The 9,534-nt window shown below is 37.8% G+C and overlaps 1 pseudogene; it reads left to right on the forward strand.

Annotated features, from left to right (window-relative positions):
• The first annotated feature begins 416 nt into the window (after positions 1–416).
• Positions 417–595, forward strand: LOC122013045 (annotated as a pseudogene).
• Positions 596–9,534: the final 8,939 nt, after the last annotated feature.

A 9,534-nucleotide genomic window follows, 5' to 3' on the forward strand; every position in this document is an offset into this window, starting at 1 on the left:
AAAAGAAAGATAATAAAAATGTCACCATGATGATGAACAATCGAGAAAGTGTGTTTTGTAAATTGTACCCGAGAGTTGAACTAATTGAAACCGGTTCAATCGAAGTGCTACTACAACTGGACCGATCTTGTTTCAGAAACATCCATTTAGGTAAAATCTTGTTCTAGATATTTTAATAACAAAAAGTATATTTGTAAGCCATAAGGTTAATTTATTGAAATCATTATACCGATAATTGTAAGCCATTAACATACAATCCCGACATAGATCCCTACAATGGTCCCTTCACGATCATCACTTTTGGCTATCAATGGTCGAACTGTTGACATTAATAGAGACTACCATAATTAATGGCCAATAATCTATAATTAATGGCTGAAATAATTGAACGGTCTCTAACTTCCAATGATCTATAATTAATTTCTTGGTCTTTTGGCTAAGATCAAGTGTAGTATCTGTTCTTATCAGTTTAATACCTAATATAAAAAATTAAATTAAATTTTTATGAGGAAGAGTCCATTAGTAACTTGTTGCTTGGGGTTCTCGAACGTCACCCTTGCGTTGCACTACTACATAGAGACCTGGCACACCCTTACCAAGTTTAATTTATGGGTGGGGCACTAATTTATGCTTATTCATGCATCATATTACACATGCAACGCGTGTGTGTGATGACTAGTATGAATTAAAAATTAATATAATTGACAATATATTTATAAATTTGATAAACTAATTAAGAGAATTAATATATGAATTTTAGAGACATTAGATTTGGATTTATAAGTATATGGTTTGACATGGTGAAATCTAACAAATTATGTACCAGAGTAGTAATCACAAAACCTCATCTTAAAGTTGTTCGATCATGGAGACAGATATATTATATTTGAATATTACATTTCAATTTTTATGTACATATATATTTTTATGCTTTGAGCATGAGGAGGAAATTTCAGTCAAGTTTATGATATTGTGCAATGGAGTAAAGGGACATTTTTCTAACTGTTTTGAATAGTTGAGTGACAAATTTGACTAAATTCTGATTAAGATGTTGGACTGTTGAGTTTAGTAGTGTGAAACTTCTCTAATAGGGAATTCTGTATTGAAGAAAGATTTCTAATTTCTGTATTGAGTGAAGTTGCTGATAGTTTGGTTAATTTGTTTGGATGTTTCATCAGTAGTTGTTGTATAGTTGGTTCAATTGGAAATCAAAGTGGGATACATGTTGTAATGCAGAAATGTATAGTTAGTTCATCCGGGTTTCTAGAATTGATTTCTGAAACTGTTGTAATGCAGAAATATGAAACTGTTGGGATTTGAAATCCTAAATTTGAGTATGGAACTAATTGCTGAATGGCTGAACCCTTTGACCAATTTAACACCTTTGATGCTCTGGTTGAACCTGAAGTTTGAAGGTCTATTTCCTTGAATTAGATTGCTAACAAAAAATAGAACAGAACTATCAAATGCTGAAATTTGAAGTTGATGTTTGAATTCATGAAATGCAGAGGATACTTCTAGTTTAAAGGGTTCATAGCTGAAGTGGGGAGTACAACTGAGATTCTGGAACATCACACCAAGTTGTTCTAAGCTAACAAAAGAAGAGGAAAAAAAACTAAATCAGCAGAAACCGGAAAAAAAAACCTAAAATAGCAAAACCCTTTTATGTGTGACAATTCTTTATGTTATTTCTATTTAGAATTGCTTTAAATTGAAGCTCCAATAATTCTAGTGTTAAATGAGAGTCCTTCTTCAGTTGAATTCTGCAGGATCTAAACTGAAGCTACTTTGAAATCCCAATGTTGAAACTTAAGCCTCGGGTCTGAAAATTCTGAAATCAGAATTAAGAATTGGTCTCATTTCTATTTTTGATACTGATTTTAGTGCTATTGGGATGGAATGATAGAATTTTTTATCCAAGTTGAGTAGAGACGTTTTATCTTTGATCTTGCTGAAGTGCTGCACATAGGAAGAACTAGGACAAGAGTAGAAAGGAAAAGATTGTTGAGTTGTTGTTGGAATCTGCAGAAATGAATTCTGAAACTAATGCATCACTAATTAGTAATTACATGTTGTGTGCCGATTCATGATTGTGATTATCTAACTAGAACATTTAAACTTGAACCTGTATTAATCTCTTGTCATTTGGTGTCCCTTATTCTTCAAGACTACCATGATTTAAAGCATGTAGTCTCAGTGGATTCAATTTTTGAAACTGACTTCTGTTTCCAATCCTTTTGTGGTATAAACTCTGAAAAAAATCATAAGCTGTTATTAATTGATAGTGATGAGAAATGGAGAAAGTTACCAGCTTCTATATAAGTTTGAGTGATGTGCCAATCGACATACACATCAGGAATTTAGAGGATGTTGAGATGTAAGAATGTTAAGTACAGTCAATGTGAAATCTCCAACTAAAAGAGCTTGATAGGACATCACAGTTTCTGAAATTTCAGTGAAACATTTCGATAGTTCTAGAATTCTGATACAAGAAATGAAGTGAGTTCTTGAAAGTGGAATATAAAGAAACAACAACCCACATCATTGGTTCTGGATCTCAGAATTCAGCAATGCATTCTGAAATTGAATCAACAGAAAGCAAAAATCACAAAGTGCCAAGTTTTTAATGTTGTTTGCAATCAGTAACATTGAACTTGATGCCTTATTGGTTCAGTGCTAAATGGGATTTAGTGATAAGCTTAACTCTTCAATTCAAAACCTTTCAACAAAGGGAATTCTAACTTTCCAGCAGTGAAAGAAACAAGACCCAATGAAACTCAAGGTCCAGAACTAAGCCAATGAAGTTATGAATGAATGTTTCAACCTTAAACCTATAGTGTGCCAAGTTCTTGGTGCATTTATCTGATCAGAGAAAAGCTTGAGAAAACCTTTTGTTTTGCAGTGTTGAGTGATTTCTAGAATTGGAAATCCATGAGTGGTAAAAGTAGGTCCAATATTAGTTGCAACTAACTCATCAAGTTTACTCCTCCCATACTCTCATTACTCATTGATTCATTTTCTCTTGTTATTTTGTTTGCTTCACTTAGTTCTTTTTTACTCTATTTCTATTCTTAATAAATCCTTGTGATTCATGCATAATATGTTTTGATGATGGCGGAGAATTAGAAAATAAGCAAGTTTATGGTAATGAAATGTTATGAGTGACATTTAGTGAACCTCACTTCCATATATAATTGTGAGAGTTAGAGTGGATATATTTATCTTGTGAGGTTGCATCTTTCTTAGTTAATCAAATGGATTGAAACCACCATGCTTATTGATTGATGTAGAGATTGTGTTCATGAATGTTTGATCTTTAGATGGTCTTAGTTAATTACCTTTTATAATCTTTAAAGTATTGCTAGGGTATTATTTGGGAGATGAATTTTTAGTTTGTTTCAAAGTTTTGTTTGTTTGCCCTGATGTGCAAAAATAAATGTGGGGATTTGATAACCATCATTTTATCGTAGTATTGAGGCTTCTATATTCATGCTTTTTGATCTTCTCATGTGTTAAATTCACATTTATATCATATTTAACGAGTTAGAATCATTTTGGGCTTTTGATATGGTTTCTTTTATATTCATGGAATTATATGCTAATTATTTGAATGTGATCTTTATAGGGCTCAAGGAGGAGGACCAATCTGAAGTAATTTAGGTCGTTCATCTAAGATATGAAGAATTCTAGGTCGTCCACTCCACTTAATCTCCTCCACCAACGTCAATCAACTCGAGGTCAAGGGGATTCCCTTCCTCTAGTGATCGTCCATCCACCTTCTCGCCATCAATGCAATCCACCGAGGCATCTTCTTCCCCCATCCGCCACTACCGGAGCTTCAACCACTATTGTCTATCGGGGTCAAGGGGTTCTTCTTCCTCATTTATCTAGTATCATGTACCATCGGAGAAGTCTAGAGGATTCCCTACTTTGACCGCGAGCCACCACAGAAGCTCCACCATCTCTTCATCTACATCCTAACGCCAACCATCGTCGATCACCAACACCTTCCACGTCGGTCATTTACATAATTGAACATCCACTGGGTTAAGAGGATTCTCTTCGTTATGGATTTCATCTTCTAGCCGCAGCTCATGATCATCATCACCACTACCGATCATCACTGTCGAGCCTCCTCTTAACTTCCGATCGAGCCCTGCTTGGGGTTACCCTAGCTAATCTGTGAGAATCATTTGATGGAATACCTTTGTTTTCTTGATGAATTAAATACCTTTGTTTTCTTGATGAATTGCGATCTTGTTAATGCAGGCTTCAATTTCCCCTGTTCGAGTAGATACTTTCAATTAGAGTAACTGTCTACATTCTTGATTGATTTAATAGAGGAATTAAGGTTGATCATGAATTTTGTTTCTGATTGTTTTTCTTTAATGCAGTAGTTAGGTTAGTTTGGATTTCTCTCTTTTCATGAGTTGATTTGCTTTCCTAGCTTAGCTTAGTTTCTTTAATTTTCTATTCATGTGGTAAAAAGGCGAAATCGCTCGCCCCTAGCGCCCCCGCCGCACCCGACCCAAGGCCATCACGAGGGAGGTAAATCATAGCATCCTGAGCGAGCATGTGGCAGGTGGGGTGAGTTGCACAGGGACCGGGGATTTACGCCCCGACTACCCCGAGTTTCGACCCCGCGACCTCATGTGGTAAGCATCCCACCACATACCAACTCGGATGACCTATGGGGTCCTTTAATTTTCTATTCATGCAAGTAGGATAGATTAGGCTAGGTTCCATTAGATGCTTAAGTTATATTAATCACTTTGTGCTTCTTTAATTCGTTACCGTTATAGTTTAGGTTAGGTTAAGTTGTCTTTCGTTATTCTTATTTAGCATTTACAGCTTAAAATCCAAACCCCATGTCCGAATAATTTGATTCTGAGATTTATTATGCATTGACTACATTCGTTGGGAGACGGCTCGAGTCATCTCTATACTGCACTAATCTAGAGGAGTTTGCTAATCAATTGTTTGTAATCGCTTCATGACAACAAGTTTATCAAAAATTGACATCGTTGCTAGGGAATTATAGTAGTGTTTGATGATTTTAGGATTGTTTTCTTTTGCTTTTACATAAAAAATTGATTTTTTTTGCCAAGTGATTTAATATTAAAAAAAAATCCTTGTGGTTGATCTTCGACCATATTTGTTAGTGTTTTAGTGAAAGAACAAGAAATTTCTTGTAAGCAACCATGGATACTTATTTTCAATAATTTGGAGGTATCAATGAGACCTATGGTTATGGTTGGGGAGAACAATTAATAATGTCCTTGTAACTTATTAATGAGTATAACATCTCAATTACCTCTTCTATTTATTCTATTTTAGATGTTCATTTTGAGTTTGTATTAGATATAGTTCCATATGAGGTTTAGACAATTCAATTTTCCTATGGTATTAGGGGGATAAAACCTGAGAAGTTTGTCTACTTGTTTTTATGAAAGTGTAGTACAGTTTACACGACTAGGTTACATTCTACAGAGTCAATCGATCGAAGAGTTCTATCGTTTACAAACCAAGTTGTTGGAGTTTAATTTGTCAAGACACTCCATGAATCCTAGCCTAAGTTGCTAAAAGCACTCAATATTGATGACCATGATGATAAGCGAGTGACCACAACATTATTTTATACCAATTGTTTCTTACGTTGAAACAAACTTTGGCGATTAGTGCATTCATTTAATAAGCTGACTAATGCGAAGGATAGCAGAGGCCTCCACGTGGTGAGGTCCTATCTTGTTGTCTGGTCAAAGGTCAAGCAGAGGTGAAAGTCAAAATAGACCCCCTCACCCGACTCTTTCAGTTCGTCTATCCGACATCTTGGACTTAACTCACCCAATTCCTTCGATTGGTTCACCCCAACACTAGGAACTTGGCTCAGCTCCTTCGGCCGCCACTAGGAACTCAATTCAACTCCTTCGATTTGGTTCACCCCGACACAAGAAACTCAGCTTGTCTCCACTGCTCTGCTCAGCTCACCTCTGCCTATATGACAGGCCAACGCCACTCGCCTCATCTTCACTGCTCAGCTTAGCTCTACCTATTCGACAAGTCATCAGCACTCGGCTCGTCTCCACTGCTCTGCTCTGCTTAGCTCAGCTCCTTCCTTACTCGGCCTCGCCGATCGAACTCTCCCACCTACACAACTCTTAGCTCATTCCTTTCGGTTCCTCTGATCAAACTCTCCTTTACTTAATAGGTCAAACCCTTGGCCCAATTAATTCCATATCCTATGGTATGACGTTGTGAGTAGTACAACACATGGACTAATGCAACACGTGAGATAACATGAGTTGTCAGAGCATGTGGATCGGTTTATAAATATAGAACGTGGGTGACCTGACCATAGGATATGGCGGTAATACTGCAATGATATGTTGATATAATATTTTTCTTACTAGAATGTGACATCCAATCAATGAGGAAAGGACTACCATTCTCACTGCAATAGTAGTATAAAAGGAGCCTGTTTCAACAGGTAAAGGTACACAAGCACATAACCGCTCAAAACTTATTGCATCTCCTCATTCACTTTTCATGTTCTTCTACACCTCCCCCGGAGATTTGACTTGAGTGCCCCTGGCCTCCATTCTAACTCTGCTTTTCCTTCCCAGGCTTCGCAAGTGCTCCAATTGATTCAGCTCCCTCCTTCCTTCTCTTCTTTAAAGATTCGATGACTTCGTCAACATGTAAGAGAGCTCATAGGTGGCTCATCCTCCGTCAATCTCAGGCAAGAACAGATTGGCACTGTATGTGGGGACACTAAAGGAGCGTTTGGTTTGTTTGCATTTTTATTTCATTTTCTCATTTTTCAAAAAATGACTTTTCCATATTTTCCATTTTTTTTTAGAAAATTCTCTCTTTTTATTGAAAACAAATGTGAAAAATGCAAACCAAACGCATTTTCCATCTTCTCAGAAAATTAAAATTGAAAACAATAGGGAAAATGCAAACTAAATGCTCCCTAAGATTTTGAACTAAGATGTTAAGATGAATGATACCGGAAGATCTACTATCATCACTAAGACATAGAAGGATTTTGTTGGTGTCTCTATACGCGTACAAAAATTTTGTTTTTGAAAAACACCTAACGAAAGTATAATAATTTTCTAAATTATTACAACACACATCACGCACAACTACAAGAACATATATATGTAGACATAATCATAGAAAATAACTTCGTTTAGAAATTATACCTATTGGATGACGTTTAACATAAATGACATCAACTAGCCATCCTCACAAGACTTGCCTCTATTCGTATCTACGCGAGATACCTTCAAGACGACTTCGCAAAGTCACAATTCGTGTCTCCTCTTCGGTACTAGCCAAAGGGAGGAGACGACGCGATTCGAGAGAGAATCCCACGACTCAACTTCGTGCCCGACAACAAGGGCAACCTGGCAATACCATCGGGACAACGACCTTTAGATTGTTGTTCACTTCTTGGATAGTGGTGGTCGGCGGTGTCGGACGTCTGTTGGCTAGGGGTGGTGACTAAAAGGGTCGATGGCAGCAAGAGCTGCCGGCGGTGGGTGGTGGTGGTGACAAGAAGGGTGGCGACACCCTTTGTCTCAGCGGTACAGGAGAGGGAGACGGAGATGGAGAGGGAGAGAAAAAACCTAAAACAATAATTCCCTTTATTTTTCATACACCTCCATCAGGGTTGGTTGAAAGCCGCCACTATTCAAGCAGCCCAGGAGACTTTTCGGCGAGACAAGCTTCAATAGGAGTGAGACCAACTTGCTCGGGATATGGAAAATCCTTAAGGCAGATTGAAAGGCAGCTCAAGCAGAAACATTGCTTATAGTAACTAGGGTGCAGACATTCGAGGACTGGACTTGTAGGGAAGAACTATCGAAGGAGGAAGCCTTGAGACAGTTGGCCAACTCCCTCTGTCATGAAGCTGAGTTAAAGAAGATTATTTAAGATTCACAGACCACCCCAGCTCTGGAACCAGCTCAACTGCTCAAAAGGAAGAAGGACCATGTTGATAAGACATAAAGTCAACAACCAAGATCTCATTCGACTCTTCCTTCCAATCTCGCGCTGATCTGGAGTGCCCTTGTCTATTTAAAAGGCCAAAACTTATAACAAGGAGGTCATAGCCCACGGGTTGTTTCTTGCATGGCTGTAAAATATTTATCTTTTTCTGTTAATTGACATTTTCCTAGGTCATTGTCTAATGAATGCATCTTTTTCAAGGATAGGGTAAATAATGGCTTAAAAAGAGACAACTCGAAGGGTTAAATACTCAAAGGACTACATCTAACTGGATCCTTTAGAGGTTATAAATTATTCTCTCCTCGAATTAAACAAAATGACTAGAACGGGTCCTGGGAGAGGTCCTTTTAGACTTAACTTAGGCTTATTCCATAGGTTGTCCTTCTTGGTGTTAGGATCAAAAAAATTCGAATATTTTCATAATGGTATAATATTGTCCATTTTAGGATTAAGTCCTCGTAGTTTTGATCTTGGGCTTTACCCAAAAGGCCTCATACCAATGAAGATATCTTTTTCTTATAAACCCATGATCTTTCAAATGTATTTTCAACGTGGGACTATATTTACAACTCCAACAATCCCCTCTAAAACAAATGATCGCAGGGTCCCTCCCTCAAGCATCAAGCCACTCTTGATTTGCTCAGGACCTCCTCTCAAGCATCGGGTCACTCTTGACCTACTCAGACCCTCCCTTTAAGCATCGGGTCACTGGACTGCTCAGGGACTCCCCTGCTTCGTTCAATGTTTCACCCTCATGGTTTGATCTTGGATCATGACTCTGGCTCGTGCTTCTTCCGACGATTAGTCCGGTGAAGAGTGACCTCGCTCTGATACCAATTGTTAGGATCAAAAGAATTCAGATATCTCCACAATGGTATGATATTATCTACTTTGGGCCTAAGCCATCATGGTTTTACTTTTGGACTCTACCCAAAAGGCCTCATACCAATGGAGATATCTTTTTCGTATAAACTCATGATCTTTCTAATTATTTTTATATAGGGACTATGTTTGCAACCTTGTAACCCCAACACTTGGTCCTCCTAAATTGGACTTTTGGTTTTCCTTTTTTTTTCTGGCCTGAATCATTTCTACAACATTTCTGGGTTGCTTGCTAATCTCCACACGCTTCCCCTACTTTACTCTCTATAGGGAACTTGATCTTTTGGTAATAGGGTGAGATGACCACTTGTAGGACATTAAGTGTCAGTCGGGCCAATATAATGTTATAAGCGGAAACAACCTCCACTACTGTGAAAATTGGCAAGATGATCCGTTGGTAAGGCTCCATCCCTAAATAAAGTGGGAGCTTAATTTGACTGAAGGGTTGAACGACATGCCCCGAAAACTTGAACAAGGAAGTGTTAACATTCTGCAGGTCATCCATACTAATCGCCATCTATTCAAAAGTTGAACAGAATAAGATGTTGATGGAACTGCTAGCATTGATGAAGACCTGAGCCACCTCAAAGTTGGCTATTGTAACTCGAATCGCCAAGGCATCATTATGGGGGGGTG

The sequence above is a fragment of the Zingiber officinale genome, chromosome 8A (assembly GCF_018446385.1).
Source record: "Zingiber officinale cultivar Zhangliang chromosome 8A, Zo_v1.1, whole genome shotgun sequence".
In the NCBI taxonomy this organism is placed as follows: Eukaryota; Viridiplantae; Streptophyta; class Magnoliopsida; order Zingiberales; family Zingiberaceae; genus Zingiber; species Zingiber officinale.